Consider the following 19154-nt stretch of genomic DNA (forward strand, 5'->3'; position numbering starts at 1 on the left):
GTTACTTCTCCTGTTTCTCCAGCTTCCTAGTAATCTCAGCAGCCGCTTCCTCTGAACCATTACCTCCTTCATGTCATCCAGATTCTTTTGTGGAATCTCTCCAGTCTCACAGAAGGACAGCTGCTCCACAACTTGTTCTATTTGCCAGGTATCAGGAGATGCAGCCTTTGTTCTTAGCAGCTGCTCAACTAATGAAGGTAGAGTGGAAAATAAGGCCATATTTTGGGATGTTAGCACTTGTCTTCAGGGCTCGGGAAATGTGGTCCTTTTGCTGGGCCCAGGGAATCACTCAGACACCAGGACTGGCCATCACCCCCATAGCAGAGGCCTGTATAGGTCAGGGAGCCCTGGTAAACCATCACCATGATCCCCACAGTTTAGAATTTTAGAAGAAAAAAAAAAGTCCTAGGATTCTAGTAGAAAAGTAACTGCTAGGGGCTGGGGATAGAGGAAATAGGGAGAGGCTGGTAAATGGGTACAAATTTTCAACTATGAAATGAATAAGGCCTGAGGATCTAAGGTAAAACATGTAGTTGATAGCACTGTATTGTAAAATTAAAAGTTGTTAAGAGAGTAGAACTTAGATGTCCTCACCAAAAAAAAAGAGATAAATATGTGAGTTGATGGATGTGTTTGAAATGGGGGGGAATGCTTATTTTTCTGAATTTTTGAATTTTATTTTATTTTTTTATACAGTAGGTTCTTATTAGTTATCCATTTTATACATATTAGTGTATATATGTCAATCCCAAACTCCCAATTCATCACACCACCACCATCCCCCTGCCACTTTCCCCCCTTGGTGTCCATACGTTTGTTCTCTACATCTGTGTCTCTACTTCTGCCCTGCAACCCGGTTCATCTGTACCATTTTTCTAGGTTCCACACATAGGCGTTAATGTACGATATTTGTTTTTCTCTTTCAGACTTACTTCACTCTGTATGACAGTCTCTAGATCCATCCATGTCTCTACAAATGACCCAATTTCGTTCCTTTTTATGGCTAAGCAATATTCCATTGTGTATATGTGCCACATCTTCTTTATCCATTCGTCTGTCGATGGGCATTTAGGTTCCTTCCATGACCTGGTTATTGTAATTAGTGCTGCAATGAATATTGGGGTGCACGTGTCTTTTTGAATTATGGTTTTCTCTGGGTATATGCCCAGTAGTGGGATTGCTGGGTCATATGGTAATTCTATTTTTAGTTTTTTAAGGAACCTCCATACTGTTCTCCATAGTGGCTGTATCAATTTACATTCCCACCAACAGTACAAGAGGGTTCCCTTTTCTCCACACCCTCTCCAGCATTTGTTGTTTGTAGATTTTCTGATGATGCCCATTCTAACTGGTGTGAGCTGATACCTCATTGTAGTTTTGATTTGCAGTTCTCTAATAATTAGTGATGTTGAGCAGCTTTTCATGTGCTTCTTGACCATCTGTATGTCTTCTTTGGTGAAATGTCTATTTAGGTCTTCTGCCCATTTTTGGATTGGGTTGTTTGTTTTTTTAATATTGAGCTGCATGAGCTGTTTATATATTTTGGAGATTAATCCTCTGTCTGTTGATTCGTTTGCAAATATTTTCTCCCATTCTGAGGGTTGTCTTTTCGTCTTGTTTGCAGTTTCCTTTGCTGTGCAAAAGCTTTTAAGTTTCATTAGGTCCCATTTGTTTATTTTTGTTTTTATTTCCATTACTCGAGGAGGTGGATCAAAAAAGATCTTGCTGTGATTTATGTCAAAGAGTGTTCTTCCTATGTTTTCCTCTAAGAGTTTGATAATGTCCAGTCTTATATTTAGGTCTTGAATACATTTTGAGTTTATTTTCATGTATGGTGTTAGGGAGTATTCTGATTTCATTCTTATACATGTAACTGTCCAGTGTTCCCAGCACCACTTATTGAAGAGACTGTCTTTTCTCCATTGTATATCCTTGCCTCCTTTGTCATAGATTAGTGGACCATAGGTGTGTGGGTTTATCTCTGGGCTTTCTATCCTGTTCCATTGATCTATATTTCTGTTTTTGTGCCAGTACCATATTGTCTTGAGTACTGTAGCTTTGTAGTATAGTCTGAAGTCAGGGAGTCTGATTCCTCCAGTTCTGTTTTTATCCCTCAAGACTGCTTTGGCTATTTGGGGTCTTTTGTGTCTCCATACAAATTTTAAGATTTTTTGTTCTAGTTCCGTAAAAAATACCATTGATAATTTGATACAGATTGCATTGAATCTGTAGATTGCTTTGGGTAGTATAGTCATTTTCACAATATTCATTCTTCCAATCCAAGAACATGGTATATCTCTCCATCTGTTGGTATCATCTTTAATTTCTTTCATCAGTGTCTTACAGATTTCTGCATACAGGTCTTTTGCCTCCCTAGGTATTTTATTCTTTTTGTTGCAATGGTAAATGGGAGTGTTTCCTTCATTTCTCTTTCAGATTTTTCATCATTAGTGTATAGGAATGCAAGAGATTTCTGTGCATTAATTTTGTATCCTGCTACTTTACCAAATTCATTGATTAGCTCTAGTTTTCTGGTGGCATCTTTAGGATTCTCTACGTATAGTATCATGTCATCTGCAAACAGTGACAGTTTTACCTCTTCTTTTCCAATTTGGATTCCTTTTATTTCTTTTTCTTCTCTGATTGCCGTGGCTAGGACTTCCAAAACTATGTTGAATAATAGTGGTGAGAGTGGACATCCTTGTCTTGTTCCTGATCTTAGAGGAAATGCTTTCAGTTTCTCACCATTGAGAATGATGTTTGCTGTGGGTTTGTCAGATATGGCCTTTATTATGTTGAGGTAGGTTCCCTCTATGCCCACTTTCTGGAGAGTTTTTATCATAAATGGGTGTTGAATTTTATCAAAAGCTTTTTCTGCATCTATCAAGATGATCATACGGTTTTTATTCTTCAGTTTGTTAATATGGTGTACCACATTGATTGATTTGCATATATTGAAGAATCCTTGCATCCCTGGGATAAATCCCACTTGATCATGGTGTATGATCCTTTTAATGTGTTGTTGGATTCTGTTTGCTAGTATTTTGTTGAGGATTTTTGCATCTATATTCATCAGTGATATTGGTCTGTAATTTTCTTTTTTGTAGTATCTTTGTCTGGTGTTGGTATCAGAGTGATGGTAGCCTCATAGAATGAGTTTGGGAGTGTTCCTTCCTCTGCAATTTTTTGGAAGAGTTTGAGAAGGATGGGTGTTAGCTCTTCTCTAAATGTTTGATAGAATTCACCTGTGAAGCCATCTGGTCCTGGACTTTTGTTTGTTGGAAGATTTTTAATCACAGTTTCAATTTCATTACTTGTGATTGGTCTGTTCATATTTTCTGTCTCTTCCTGGTTCAGTCTTGGAAGGTTATACCTTTCTAAGAATTTGTCCATTTCTTCCAGGTTGTCCATTTTATTGGCATAGAGTTGCTCGTAGTAGTCTCTTAGGATGCTTTATATTTCTGCGGTGTCTGTTGTAACTTCTCCTTTTTCATTTCTGATTTTATTGATTTGAGTCCTCTCCCTCTTTTTCTTGATGAGTCTGGCTAATGGCTTATCAATTTTGTTTATCTTCTCAAAGAACCAGCTTTTAGTTTTATTGATCTTTGCTATTGTTTTCTTTGTTTCTATTTCATTTATTTCTGCTCTAATCTTTATGATTTCTTTCCTTCTGCTAACTTTGGGTTTTGTTTGTTCTTCTTTCTCTAGTTCCTTTAAGTGTAAGTTTAGATTGTTTATTTGAGATTTTTCTTGTTTCTTGAGGTAGGCTTGTAAGCTATAAACTTCCCTTTTATAACTGCTTTTGGTGCATCCCATAGGTTTTGGATCGTCGTGTTTTCATTGTCATTTGTCTCTAGGTATTTTTTGATTTTCTCTTTGATTTCTTAAGTGATCTCTTGGTTATTTAGTAACGTATTGTTCAGCTTCCATATGTTTGTGTTTGGTATGTTTTTTTCCCTGTAATTCATTTCTAATCTCATAGCGTTGTGGTCAGAAAAGATGCTTGATATGATTTCAATTTTCTTAAATTTACTGAGGCTTGATTTGTGACCCAAGATGTGATCTATCCTGGAGAATGTTCTATGTGCACTTGAGAAGAAAGTGTAATCTGCTGTTTTTGGATGGAATGTCCTATAAATATCAATTAAGTCTATCTGGTCTATTGTGTCATTTAAAGCTTCTGTTTCCTTATTTATTTTCATTTTGGGTGATCTGTCCATTGGTGTAAGTGAGGTGTTAAAGTCCCCCATTATTATTGTGTTACTGTCAATTTCCTCTTTCATAGCTGTTAGCAGTTGCCTTATGTATTGAGATGCTCCTATGTTGGGTGCATATATATTTATAATTGTTATATCTTCTTCTTGGATTGATCCCTTCATCATTATGTGGTGTCCTTCCTTGCCTCTTGTAACATTCTTTAAAGTCTATTTTATCTGATATGAATATTGCTACTCCAGCTTTCTTTTGATTTCCATTTGCATGGAATATCTTTTTCCATCTCCTCACTTTCAGTCTGTATGTGTCCCTAGGTCTGAAGTGGGTCTCTTGTAGACAGCATATATATGGGTCTTGTTTTTGTATCCATTCAGCGAGCCTGTGTATTTTGGTTGGAGCATTTAATCCATTCACGTTTAAGGTAATTATCAATATGTATGTTCCTATGACCATTTTCTTAATTTTTATGGGTTTGTTTTTGTAGGTCCTTTTCTTCTCTTGTGTTTGCCACTTAGAGAAGTTCCTTTAGCATTTGTTATAGAGCTGGTTTGGTAGTGCTGAATTCTCTTAGCTTTTGTTTGTCTGTAAAGCTTTTGATTTCTCCGTCGAATCTGAATGAGATCCTTGCAAGGTAGAGTAATCTTGGTTGTAGGTTCTTCCCTTTCATCACTTTAAATATATCATGCCACTCGAAATGGGGAGAATCCTTAAACCATGTGTACCTATATCAAATCACCACGATGTACTTTAAATACCTTACAATTTTATATGTCAATTATACCTCAACAAAGCTAAATTAAAATAAGAAAATTTTAAAAATACAGTGGTCATAATTACCAGTATTTGAACCTCTGCATGTCTGTTAGAATTTCTACTGTCTGTTTCTATGAGTTTAACTTTTTTTTTAGATTCCCCATAAGTGAATGCAGCATTTTGTCTTTCTCTGTCTAGCTTATTTCACTTAGCATAATGCCCTCAACATCCATCCATGATGTCACAAATAGCAGGATTTCCTTCCTTCTCATAGCTGAATAATATTCCATTATATGTATCTACCACTTCTTCTTTATCCATTCATCTATTGATGGATGCTTAGGTTGTTCCATATCTTGGCTATTGTGAATAATGCTGCAGTGAACATGGGAGTATAGATATCTCTTCAAACTCCTGTTTTCATTTCCTTTGGATATATAACCACAAGTGGAATTGCTGGATCATATGGTAGTTCTATTTTTAATTTTTTGAGGAACCTCCATACTGTTTTCCATAGTAGCTGCACCAATTTACATTCCTATCAACAATGAATAAGGGTTCTCCTTTCTCCACATCCTCACTAACACTTGTTATCTCTTGTCTTTTTTCATGATAGCCATTCTAACAGGTGTTAGACAGTATCTCATTGTGATTTGGATTTGCATTTTCCTGATAATTAGTATTATTGAGCACATTTTCATGTACCTGTTGGCCATCTGGATATCTTCTTCGAGAAAATGTCTATTCAGTTCCTCTGCCCATTTTTAAATTGGATTGTTTGGGGGTTTTTCTATTGAGTTGTATGAGTCCTTTATATATTTTGGATATTAATTCTTTATCAGATATATGATTTGCAAATATTTTCTCCCATTCCACGGGTCACCTTTTCATTATGTTGATGGTTTCCCTTGCTGTACAGAAGCTTTTTAGTTTGATGTAATCCCACCTGGTTTTTGGGGGGTTTGGGGGGTTTTTTAGGCAGTGATTATTTATTTTAAAATTTGCAACTAATCTCATGGATACATTTTTGTTATAATAATTACAATGATACAGGCAAAGGAAAGGTCCCCCTTTGGCCCCACCCACTTTTCTTTCCAAAGAATTTATCCAAAAATGTGATAGAAATAACAAATCTGAATGGTCATCATTTTCTCAGTAATAAAAATGTATGCTAGCTACTCCTTGCTACTCAATTTTGATCATCAGGCAACTTTTCTATGGGTATAAAATTTCTAGCACTTCTATTTCTCTTTTGATTTTTTGTGGTGCTAAAAAATGTTCTCCTTTTTATTCTTTCCAGTTTTATTGATATAATACTTGAAAATTGTTAGGAGAGTAGATTCTAAGAGTTCTCATCACAAGGAAAAATATTTTTTTTTCTTTTTTCTTTTTTTTGTATCATATGACGGATGTTAACTAAACTTACTGTGGTAATCATTTTACAGTATATGTAAGTCAGATCATTTATGCTGTATACCTTAAACTTATACAGTGTTATATGGCACTTGTTTATTTTTTCTTTGTTGCCTTTGCTTTTGGTGCCAAATCCAAAACATCATTGCCATGATCAATGTCAAGAAGATTACCCTCCATGTTTTCTTCTAGGGGTTTTATGGTTTCAGGTCTTACATTTAAGTCTTTCATCCATTTGGAGTTGATTTTTGTGTATGGTATAAGATAGGGGTCCAGTTTCATTCTTTTGTATGTGGCAATCCAGTTTTTCCAGCACCATTATTGAAGAGACTATCCTTTCCTCATTCTGTATTCTTGGTTCCTTTGTCATAAATTAATTTCTGAGCTCTCTATTCTGTTCCATTGATTTATATACCTATTTTTATGTCAATACCATATTGTTTCAATTACTATACGTTTCTAATACAGTTTGAATTCAGGAAGTATGATTTCTCCAGCTTTGATCTTTTTTTCTCAAGATTGCTTTGACTACTTGGGGTCTTCTGTGGTTCCATACAAGTTTTAGGATGACCATAGTATTTTTAAAAGCAAAATATTTTAAAAGCAAAATTTAACAGTGGTAAATCATAGAATTCTCTATAATCATTTAGACTTACATTGCAGTAGAATATTTGTTGATTTGGTAAATATTTGTGATATTGTTAAGTGAGAAATAGACCTTAAAAGAGTAAATACAGGGACTTCACTGCTGGCACAGTGGTTAAGAATCCTCCTGCCAACACAGAGGACACGGGTTCAATCCCTGGTCCAGGAAGATCCCACATGCTGTGGAGCAACTAAGCCCATGTGCCACAACTACTGAGCCTGAGCTCTAGAGCCTGCGAGCCACAACTACTGAGCCCACGTGCCACAACTACTGAAGCCCACGTGCCTAGAGCTCGTGCTCCACAACGAGAAGCCACCGCAATGAGAAGCCCGCACACCACAACGAAGAGTAGGCCTCGCTCACCGCAACTAGAGCAAGCCCACATGCAGCAACGGAGACCCAACACAGCCAAAAAATGAATAAGTAAATAAATAAATAAATGTTCCTTAAAAAAGAAAGAGTAAATACAATATGAATCTGGTTTTATGGCATAAAAACTCAAAATAAAAAGTCGAAATAAATATACTAGAATAGTCATAATGATTAGTTAGTTCTTAGTGTTGAGTAGAGATTATTTTATTTCCCTTCTCATATAAACCTCATCCAAAGTTTCCAAAATTAACATGTTACTTAAAAAAAATTTTTTTAATGGAGGAGGCAGGTATCAATCAAACTTCCCACCATTCCTGAAGCTCAGGCCCCACCAATGATTGGCTCTTCCACAGGTATAAAGATCAAAGTTCAAGCAAACATTTTTAAAAATCCATTACCAAACATATAAATTGAACCTTGGCAAGAAGGCAAATACGTTAAAACGCTTTTGGAAAAATGATGACCTAAATTTTAAAATTGCTGATTTATAGTCTTCCTTCCAGAAGTAGACAAAAAGCATCTATCCTTAAGCAGGCTATTCTTATTTCATGAAATAAAACAATGCCCTCTGTACATGAAATATCTCTTTATTCTTAAGGATGAGGGAGAAGGGAAGAAAAGCGAGGAGAAAACAGAGAGAATATGCATTCACCTCATCATATACTAACTGATGCAACTTCTAGAGAAGCCCTGTTTCTACTGACTATAAAATATCATATGAGCCATGAAAATGCCAGACTCCTACTGATCTTGATCTTCGCCAGGATAAGAGTTTGAGAAAACACTAATTGCTGAGTAGCCTACCTAGAAAGCCCTGATACATTTGGAATCTTTATCAATTTATTTTCACATGGTAAAAAGCCAACAAAAGTCAGAAACAAGTGATAACAACATTATTTCTCTAGAAAATGATAAAGACCTTAAAGGCCATCAAGAGTAGAATACCTGTGGTTCAAGTCCACCAGCTCCCAGACTGGGTTCAAAATTAATCAGAAGAAAATATTACACGATGACTTCTGTTGTTCAGTATCATTGTCAGATTGATGTATGTTACTCTCATCTCTCCAGCCATGTGGAAAGATCCTTATGGAAGGAATAATAAGCATTTAAAAAATATTTGTCTGACTGAATCTTGGTTTTTCATTCCTGCTAATAGCTATGGTTTTTCTTCAGTAGCTTTCTGGAACTCTTCCATTACTCAAATGGGCTTTCAGTGAGAAGGTTAATTAAAATGACTGTTAAAGAATGTACTAGATAACTGTAGTACCAGAAGTGAGGAAACTCCTGTGCTCAACTTATGTGATCAAACTCTGCAAATTTTCTAGAATGTTTAGCCAACTGCCTCTATTCTCCATCATAAGATCAACAAATACAACTGTACTCCTGAGTGTAATAAAATGTAAATAATAAAGTACATGTCACAGTCAGTCCAATGGACTAGTCACCTGTGAGCTTTACTCTGAGCCTATATATCAAAGCAGAGTGAGCCAATGCAAAAAGAGGTTGTCCACAATAGTAAATTTTGGAAGCAATCTCCATGGTTAAATAAATTATGAAATACCCATATATAGAATTCTATGGGGACTTCCCTGGTGGCGCAGTGGTTAAGAATCCGCCTCCCAATACAGGGGACATGGGTTTGAGCCCTGGTCGGGGAAGATCCCACATGCCACGGAGCAACTAAGCCTGTACACCACAACTACTGAGCCTGCGCTCTAGAGCCCGCGAGCCACAACTACTGAGCCCACGTGCCACAACTACTGAAGCCCACACGCCTAGAGCCCGTGCTCCACAACAATTGAAGCCACCTCAATGAGAAGCCCATGCACCGCAACAAAGAATAGTCCCCGCTCGCCACAACTAGAGAAAGCCCGTGAGCAGCAACAAAGACCCAATGCAGCCAAAAATAAATAAATAAATAAATAAGTTTAAAACGAAAAAGAATTCTATGAGGCCCATACAAGAACGAGGTAAGCCTATACATTTGGACATGGAAAGATATCCATGTAAATGAAATGAGCAAGTTATAGATGAACATATAGAGAGTGATCCCATTCACATAAAACAAAATAAAACAAAACCAAATATGTTTATAAATGCATTGAATAATGTATGCAAGTGCAATGTTGTTCACCAAACTGTTTACCTTGAGAGAGGAGTAAAATTTCATAGGCAGCAAGGAAATAAAAAAGGGGCTTTCAGTTTTTATTCTTTTTTTTAAATATAAGGATATATTTGTTTTTAATAAATATATAAAGAATTACAAATACATTCAATGATTTATAAAAAGAAAAATATTAAAAGCATTAGATAGTGTATATACCAACAGAAATTAATTATGATGTACAGTTGACCTTTGGACACAACAGGGGTTGGGGTACCGACCCTCCACACAGTCTAAACTCTGAGCATAACTTTACAATCAATCCTCCATATCCATGGTTCCACATGAGTAGATTCAACCAGCCAAGAATCGTGTAGTACTATAGTATGTATTCACTGAAAAAAATCCAAGTATAAGTGAACCCCTGTAGTTCAAACCCATGTTGTTCAACAGTCAACTTATATGTATGCATAAAACACAAATTCTATGCCATTAAAAATGTAGATTTATATTCATTGACATGGAAAGACAGTCACAATTTATAAGGCAAAATGGCCAGGAATGAACAGTATTACCCATTTTGTTGAAAGCAGCAGTCCCCAACCTTTCTGGCACCAGGGGCCAGTTTCGTGGAAGACAATTTTTCCACGGCCGGGGGTGGGAAGGGGGGTGGAATCATTCAGGTTGGTAATGCAAGCGATGCAGGGGATGGTTCAGGCAGTAATGAGAGTGATGGGGAGCGATGGGGAGCAGCAGATGAAGCTTTGCTCGCTAGCCCACTGCTCACCTCCTGCTGTGCGGCCCGGTTCCTAACAGGTTCCGAACAGGGGTTGGGGACCCCTGGTTTAAAGAATATGTGTGTATATAGGAACTTCCCTAGTGGTCCAGTGGCTAAGGCTTCGTGCTCCCAGTGCAGGGGGGGCCTGGGTTCCATCCCTGGTTGGGGAACTAGATCACGCATGTTGTAACAAAGAGTTCCCGCATGCCGCAACTAAAAAGATCCCGTGTGCCACAACTAAGACCCAGCGCAGCCAAATAAATAAATATTTAAAATAAATAAATAAAACATATATGTGTATATAAATGAATATATAAAAGTCAATAATCACAATTAGTCATAAAATTTAACAGTAACCCACTGTATAATTTTTTTTATTCATTTAACTATATTCTCTAATCTGTAAACAATTAACATAGTAGTAGAGTAATAAGGAAAAATATTCCTTAAAACAGTTTCATTACGCACACAAAAAAAGCTATATATCTAAAGTTCATGAATAAATAATTGTTAATACCGTTTCTAGTCACACAAAGTAAAGTGAAAAATAAAAGAAACTGTTTGTATAACAAGAGAAAATAGCCAAGTATTTCAGGTAAATTTGGTAAAGAATCTGAATTGCCCAGGTAAGCACCTCCACTTTTCTACTTCACTTCCTGTATATGTACACACCTCAGTTACTTTATATAATATATGCCAGTGCACAAACATTTCCATCTTCAGTCATGTGTGTAGCTTTAAAAGTCTAATCAATTTTATAAAGGACAAAAAAGTTGCCAGTGAAGCCAAGACCTTAATTTAACATCATTCCAACAGAAGTTGCTGCATTTTAATGCACCTTTATAAAACCCATAAAACAAGCATTATAATGAAAGAGAAACTAACTATTAAAATGATGACTTTTAACCTTTTTAATGCACAATGGGCAGTCAACAGTTTTCTAAATCCTGAGGCTCAAATGAATTTTAAGGTTTATAAGAGAAAACTCCACTCCCAAGTTCAAAATACTCATTGCTTAAAAGTAATAATAAATTCCCTAGTGAAACACTGGGCTCTGGTTTTAATTAGAAGTAAATGTGCTAAGATTGCCACCTCCTGCTGAAGAAAAAGTCAAGTCCTTCATGACCTACCTCAAGTGGATTTTCAAAATACCTCAGATCTGAATCCTGTCTTAAAGGAAGAAAGAGGAAAGAATAGAAAAATATATTCTCATGCAGAAAAATAAGTAATGCCACTTAAACTATCCAATGCTGCCAAATGCAAAATTCTCATTTCCCAAAAAAGTAAAACATACTCTTCTTTGGATCCATGATCTGAGATAACAGATAAAATCCCTTACTTGATGGCATTACTCTAACAAAATATTAAAATATACTTGTCACATGTCAAATTCAAAACCAAAATATATCAGCAATGACGAAGTCAAGGAGGAAAAAAATGAGATTGCATAATAAAACCATGACTTCTATTATTGTCCATTCAAAAAAATTCATCCGATGATACAATGAATGTTGAAAAAATCAGTACTTCCCGAAAACTTAATTTTTCTCTCTTCCCCTGAGATTGCCATTATGATATTTAAACCTTGAAATTTTCAAATCTTTTAATATATATGTGTGTATGTATATATATATAAGTATATGTACATACACACACATAATATACCTATAAATATGTACAAATATATATAACTGTACAGAATTCTGACTCTTGTCAATTTCCTCATCTGTAGAATGGGAATAATATCTACTTTGCAGGTTGTTTCAAGAACTAAATGGAAACATGTGAAGGAACCTGGCACAGTACCAGACACATAACCAAATCTTGCAATCAAAAAAATGTTTTTCTTAGCCTTTGGAAAGACAATAGAGATTTCAAAGTTAGTAGCCTTTATTAGGAGATCTCTTTAACACAAGAAAAAGAAACAACATCTGCAGTTGTCTTGTTTTTTCCCTCTTAAATCAAACACACTCTCCATCTAAGATATTTTCATAGTTTTTTACTGACTTCATATTTTGGGATGTCAGTTATACAATACCAGTAGCTTTCATTTAAAAAAAAAGGGTTGGTCTAACAAAAACATAAATTAATGTATGAAACACAATGCTGTTCCTCCTTATAGAAAGTTCATATGCTTTAATATCAAAATAAGCCGTTAGTCAATAAATCTCTAATGACTCCAAAATGAGAAAGCAAAAAGTTAAGAATGAAAACTCCTCCTCTCCTAGATAAAGTAAATAACATTCTGAACAGATTATTTGTAATTTATAAAAACATATTTGCAACTTGGTAACATTTTACTAACTACTTGAAACCAGTCAAAATTGCTATGGTACATTCTAAAGGAAAATAATACAAACAAAAAATTAACATTTCAGCATCATCAATAGCCACCTAAACTATCAATGCCATGATTCAGATTTCAACAGCCACCTAAACTATCAATGCCATAATATGATTCATATTATAATCTGATAATAAAAGAAGATTATTTCAGCTTTCCAGACAATGTCTCATTTCTCAATCTCCTCTATTTCTCCAATATACACAGCATGCATCATTCTGGAAAATTTCTAATTGTTAAACTCTGTTAAAAGTTTAAGTCAATGAACAAATGTTTCTCGTTACAAAATTCAATAACTGTAATAGAATTATGGATTTAACATGTAACGTCCTGAAAGCATTTTCTAAACAGATGAATTGTTTGAGAGTTACTACTTTCCTTAGGTTTGCCTACATGGAAACACATGTTTTTTCAATTATATAGCAAAGACTATGGCTTCTGTTCAAACCTAGATTTTATTGTTTATAAAATTAGAAACAGATACAAATATATAAAGATATATACACACACATTTATAAACATATACACCCAGGCTATATATTATATATGAACAGTTGAAAGGTTTAGAGTGTTATATAAGTAGGTACTTTACACACGTATGAGGAAATTAATATTAATCTCTCAAATGGATAATTCATTCATAAACAAAACTTTTGTAATCTCAAAGATATCCTCATAAATGCCACCACAATTATTTATACAATTCAGTCAAAATTAAGCTAAGTGAAAATACTGGTGAGTTCTAGCACCTTTATTTCTTAAAAAAATCAAGAATTGTTTACAGTCATTGTTTGCCATTTTTACCCCAAAAAGGGAGGATTCTATTTTAATCTAGTGTCTCTAAATGTTCACCAAAATCACACTGCATTTTCATCAATACTTGATTTACAAGTTCATGTATTTCTGTTTATATTTAAATTTTAAGATTAAAGGTAATTTAAATTTTCTTCTTAATAATGTTCTGTATTTTTCCAAATTTTGTGCAAATTATATGTGGCCTTCATAATTTAAAACAGAAGTAATTCTAAAGCAATAATTAAAACATTGAGTATGAATTATAAATCAGAAAGCTTGGTATTGGTAACTCCCTCCAAAAAAGAATGTATAGTACCAAAGGGCTAATCTATGAATTTATGACTTTTCATGGTTTGTTCAAAAGGGACATACATATATTAAATTCTGATTCAGATCTAACTGTTGTAATAAGAGAAGAAAAGAGGTGTGTAAGTTATACCTAAAATATAGTCCTTAATTTTTGTTAATATTAATCCTATAATGAGAGCAGTGGGGATGATTCTGTCCCCCGAGTGGTTGTCACACGGGTTGGTGGAGGGTGCTACTGGTATCTAATGGGTAGAGTGCAGGATTGCTGCTAAACATCCTACAATAGCACAGGGCAGCCTCCACAACAAAGGATTATCCAGACCAAACTCAGCAGTGCCAAGGGTAAGAAACTCTGATGTACAAAATATAAATCTTTTATGTTTAAGTTACAAGTCAAAATCCTAAAGACAAATAATTTTAATTCAAAAAGTAATTCCTGTTTCTTTTTAAGGACACACTAATTCCAACTTTCCAAGCATCTAAACTACTTACTTCTTTAAAGCAGTTTAAAAAATAAAGCCTAACTTTTCTTTCATTCTCAATTTTAATTCTCTGTCCTCACCGCCCTCAGCATACCCCTGACCCAAAATCAAGTATAACCTTGAAATAAGAGACTTAAAGATACACAAAAGTTCTTCCTCTTTGTTTTGTGAGTGTATCTTCTAGAATAAAGGAAATGAAAAGTTTCGGAATTTGGATAAAGATAATCAAATCCAGCTAATAAGATTTTTATTTCAAATTAATATTTGTTTTATTTTTAATTGTCTCAACTAAATAAAGATTGAAGGCTTTAAGGACTCGAAACAAACTACATACTGTACTAACACTCTTATCACAGCTTTTTGTTATTTATTTCATCCTGCTTTTTTTTTTTTGATGCTGTATGTGTTTTTTTTAATTGCGGTAAAATATATATAATGCAAAATTTACCATTTTAACTATTTTTAAATGTACAGTTCTGGGACATTAAATACATCCACATTGTTACACAGTCATCACCACCATCTATCTGTAGAACTTTTTCACCTTTCCCAACTGAAACTTTGTATCCATTAAACACTAACTCCCCACCCCCTCCTCTCCCAGCTCCTGGCAATCACCATTCTGTTTTCTGTTCCTAAGAATCTCACTACTCTAGGAACCTCATATAAGAGGAATCACAGAGTATTTGTCTTTTTGTGATTACCTTATTTCACTCAGCATAATGCCTCTCAAATTCATCCATGTTGTAGCATATATCAGTACCTCATTCTTTTCTATGACTGAATAATACTCTATTATATGTATATAACACATTTTGTTTATCCATTCAAGTGTCATTGGACACTTGGATTGCTTCCACCTTCTGGAGGCTATTGTAAATAATGCTACTATGAACGTGGGTATACAAATATTTGCTTGAGTCCTTGCTTTCACTTCTTTTCGGTGTACACCCAGCAGTGGAATTGCTGGATCATACAGTAAGTCTATGTTTAATTGTTTTAACTTTTTGAGTATTCATTCACTCTTGATAATATAAAGACATATTTTGTATGGCTCTTACACCCTCTTCTTTGTTCTGCATAATATTAGAAGTGAGAAGAGATTTCTCTAATCTTGCAGTACTTATCAATAAAAGACCTACAAGGGGTCTTCCCTGGCGGTCCAGTGGTTAAGACTTCACCTTCCAATCCGGGGTGCAGGTTCGATCCCTGGTTGGGAAGCTAAGATCCCACATACCTCGCACCCAAAAAACCAAAACATAAAACAGAAGCAATATCGTAACAAACTCAATAAAGACTTTTAAAAAAATGAAAATAATTTTTAAAAAATCAAAGACCTACAAGATATACCTATAACGCACAAGAATGTCTAACAAAGCAGATCTGTGTATTTGTTTAAACCCTAAAGCTGACACCATCTAACAGTTAAAAATTCATTAAAAATGATCTCCCATGGATTGACATATACACACTACTATATAAGATAGATAACTAATAAGGACCTACTGTATAGCACAGGAAACTTTACTCAATACTCTATAATGACCTATATGGGAGAAGAACCTAAAAAAGAGTGGGTATATGTATATGTATAACTGACTCACTTGCTGTACACCTGAAACTAACACAACATTGTAAATAAACTATACTCCAATAAAAATTTTTAAAAAACAAAGAAAAAAAATGATCTCCCAGGCTAATATCCAAAATTCTCCTGAAAAAAATCTCTTCTTGTTTTGTAAGATTATTAATTATTGGTTAAATTTCTTTTTTTAACTTTTATTTTATATTGGAGTATAGCTGATGAACAAAGTTGTATTAGTTTCAGGTGTACATCAAAGTGATTCAGTTATACATATACATGTATCTGTTCTTTTTCAAGTTCTTTTTCCATTTAGCTATTACAGAATATTGAGGAGAATTCCCAGGACAAATTTTCCTCTTCTGGGGTATGAATTCTCAAAGGAATGAGTGTAAAGATAGTTTTTCAAACTGCACTGACACTCACCAATGAGAACCTATAGGTTCTCCATCTCTTTTTTCCCTTGAGAATGAAAATCATTGCCACAAAGCCAAAAGAAAGTGTGTTGCAGCTTTGGTTATCCTGGGAAAGAAAAAACGTCTGAGAACCAGTGACTATGGCAGTGTTCCCAAAATTGTTCCAGAACACATGCACGTGTATGTATATAAGATGAATGAGGATAAGTAAATCCTGCAATTCTGAATATGAACTAGAAGTACCAATATGAACCTATAATATATTTTATCTTTAAAAATTATTTTTATATATTGCCTAGCTCTATCCACCAAAACAAACCAGAAGCAATAACTAACCAGGAGCAATCAGCACCATTAGCACCCAGATTGTGATCTTCAAATGCCATTTCCCACCAAGAAAAAGAAATATACTCCTTTAAAAAAAATGACTTATTCCAGTTCTGGAAGGGGAAATATACAAGATGTGGCTGGAATATCTCATAACAGAAAGCAAGAATGCTGACAGGGACTACTGGAGCTCTGTCAAAAGGGCTCGGAAGCACCAACTTGTAAAGGTTCCCTTGGCCAAAAATGGTATGGTATTATTTTTAGCATTAATAAAAATAACAACTTCAGTAAATTAAAATGCACCAAATATGTAAATCCATGAGTTCATAATAATACGCAAATAACAAAAATAACAACTAATTTGTCATCTTTGGAGGGTTCTATGGAACCAACTCTGTATTTAGAAAAACAAAAGAGAACCAAGCATTCATCCTGCCTTTCCTATATGAAATGTATCTCTGGGTAACCAAATAGTTTATAATTTATTAAAAATCTATTCTTTTAGATGTATTTACATAATAAAGAAATGACAAAATCAGAATATAACAATTTTGAATCTCTAATAAAATAATGATCTAAGCAATGATCATCAATGGCTATTGACAACACAAAGACAGACAACCTGGTATCATGTACCTACTTATAGAAGAAGTACACAACACCAGCTGTGAAGCTGTCTTGCCAAAAAATCAAACCTGAATCTGATAAAGCTTCTAGATCTAACTACAAATTTACAAATTTGAAGGACAGAGGAACACATCTATAAGACACCATGGGGGGCTTCCCAGGTGGTGCAGTGGTTAAGAATCTGCCTGCCAATGCAGGAGACACAGGCTCTATCCCTGGCCCAGGAAGATCCCACGTGACATGAAGCAACTAAGCCCGTGTGCCACAACTACTGAGCCTGCGCTCTAGAGCTCACGTGCCACAACTACTGAAGCCCGCGCGCCTAGAGCCCGTGCTCCGCAACAAGAGAAACCACAGCAATGAGAAGCCCTCACACCACAACGAAGAGTAGCCCCAGCTCACCTCAACTAGAGAATGAGAAGGCCGGCGCACAGCAACGAAGACCCAATACAGCCAAAAAAAATAAAAACAAATAAATTTATTAAAAAAAAAAAAAAAGACACCATGGGCATGCAACAAGCAAAAACTAGACTATGGGAATTAATAGGACAAACAATTCAATCTATTCAACAAATAAGTTACAGAGGAGAGAGAGAAAGAGGGAGAGAGTAGGGAGGGAGGGAGGAAGGAGAGAAGAGGGAGGGGAGAGGAGAGAGAAGAGAAGGAGAATCTAATTTTAACCTATTAATATATTTTAATGGAATAAAAAGCCAGTAAAACTTGGCATTTTAACACATTATTTTGCCACTGTACTCTCAAGTTAATCCTAACTGAAAATGTGCACTGTAAGAAGGTTTTTAAAAACTTGAAATGAACTTATGGCTTTCAAATTATTATTTTCAATCACAGTCATAAATGCAACAGGGAGACAAAATAGTTAAGAACTCAGTCTACAAGTCAGACCCACCCAGGTCCAAACCTCAGCTCTTAATAGCTTATCACTTAATAGCTGTGTAAACTGAGGCAAGAAATTTTATTTTATAAGCATTAGTTTCCTCATCTGTATGATGAAGTTTAATCACACTGACTTGACAAGATTGTTTCGACAATTAAATAAGATACTGTATACAAAGAATTTAGCAGAATCACTCATAAAACATGCCCACTAAATGTAGTTTTTATCATAAATAATAAATGTCTCACATTAGAATTTTTAAAATATAAATGTGAAGAATCACAAAACTCCTGTTCAAAAGTAAATACCACACTCACCACATTTACATACATGAAGACCCATTTAAGGAAACATCAAGAAAGGAGGAAAAATTAATTTTAAATATGCCTCAGTCAACCTTAAACCTATGTTAACAGATAAGAGCAATTATTTACCAAATATAAAGAGGTTAGAAAATCAAATTGACAATTGGTACTACTTGTTTTACTACAAAGTGGCACTAGCCTTTGGACCAGTAGCTATTTGCAAAATAGACTCAAATATAATAAATACTAAACATTCCTTTGAGTTTTTAGGATTCTAAATAAATAGAAGTTCTGTCAGGCATCACAGATGAAAAGATAAAAGAAGTTCTTGATCTCAAGGAACTCATAGTCTAGTGAAAGAAACAGACAAAAAATTATAAGACATTGTGGTGTCATGATAGAAGCACACAAAGGGTCTTATAGTTTCACATAAAAGGCATACCTAGGACTGGGGGATGAGACAAGAGGTAGGTGTAATTGGTTTCAAAGTCCTCCCACCAAAAAAGTGAGCCTGAATTGAATTTTGAAAGAGTAGGAGTTGGCTAAATGAAAAACTGAGGGAAAGTAAATTTTACTGTACAGGCAGAAGCATGAGAAAGTATTGTTTCAAGCTGGGGTCTGAAGTAAGATCAGATGATAGAGTTAAGCAGGCCAGAGACTTATATAAGCCTTGTTATTCTCACAGGTGATGGGAACCATGAGGAATTTTAAGCAGGTCAAAGACATGATAAGATTTGTGCTTTGAGAGATTACTCTAAAGCAGCAGAATGAAGAATGGAAGGAAGAAAGAA

General features: G+C 34.9%; 1 protein-coding gene and 1 non-coding gene across 7 annotated transcripts in view; both read right to left on the reverse strand.

The window, feature by feature from the left end:
• Positions 1 to 19154, reverse strand: part of BBS9 (Bardet-Biedl syndrome 9) — a 465641-nt gene that overhangs the window by 380998 nt on the left and 65489 nt on the right. The gene's annotated exons all lie outside the window — the stretch shown is intronic.
• On the reverse strand, positions 284 to 369 carry LOC114236855 (small nucleolar RNA SNORD86). Its single transcript, XR_003622704.1, has one exon. It is a non-coding gene; the product is annotated as a small nucleolar RNA SNORD86 (small nucleolar RNA).

The sequence above is a fragment of the Balaenoptera acutorostrata genome, chromosome 7, assembly GCF_949987535.1.
Source record: "Balaenoptera acutorostrata chromosome 7, mBalAcu1.1, whole genome shotgun sequence".
NCBI classification, from domain to species: Eukaryota; Metazoa; Chordata; class Mammalia; order Artiodactyla; family Balaenopteridae; genus Balaenoptera; species Balaenoptera acutorostrata.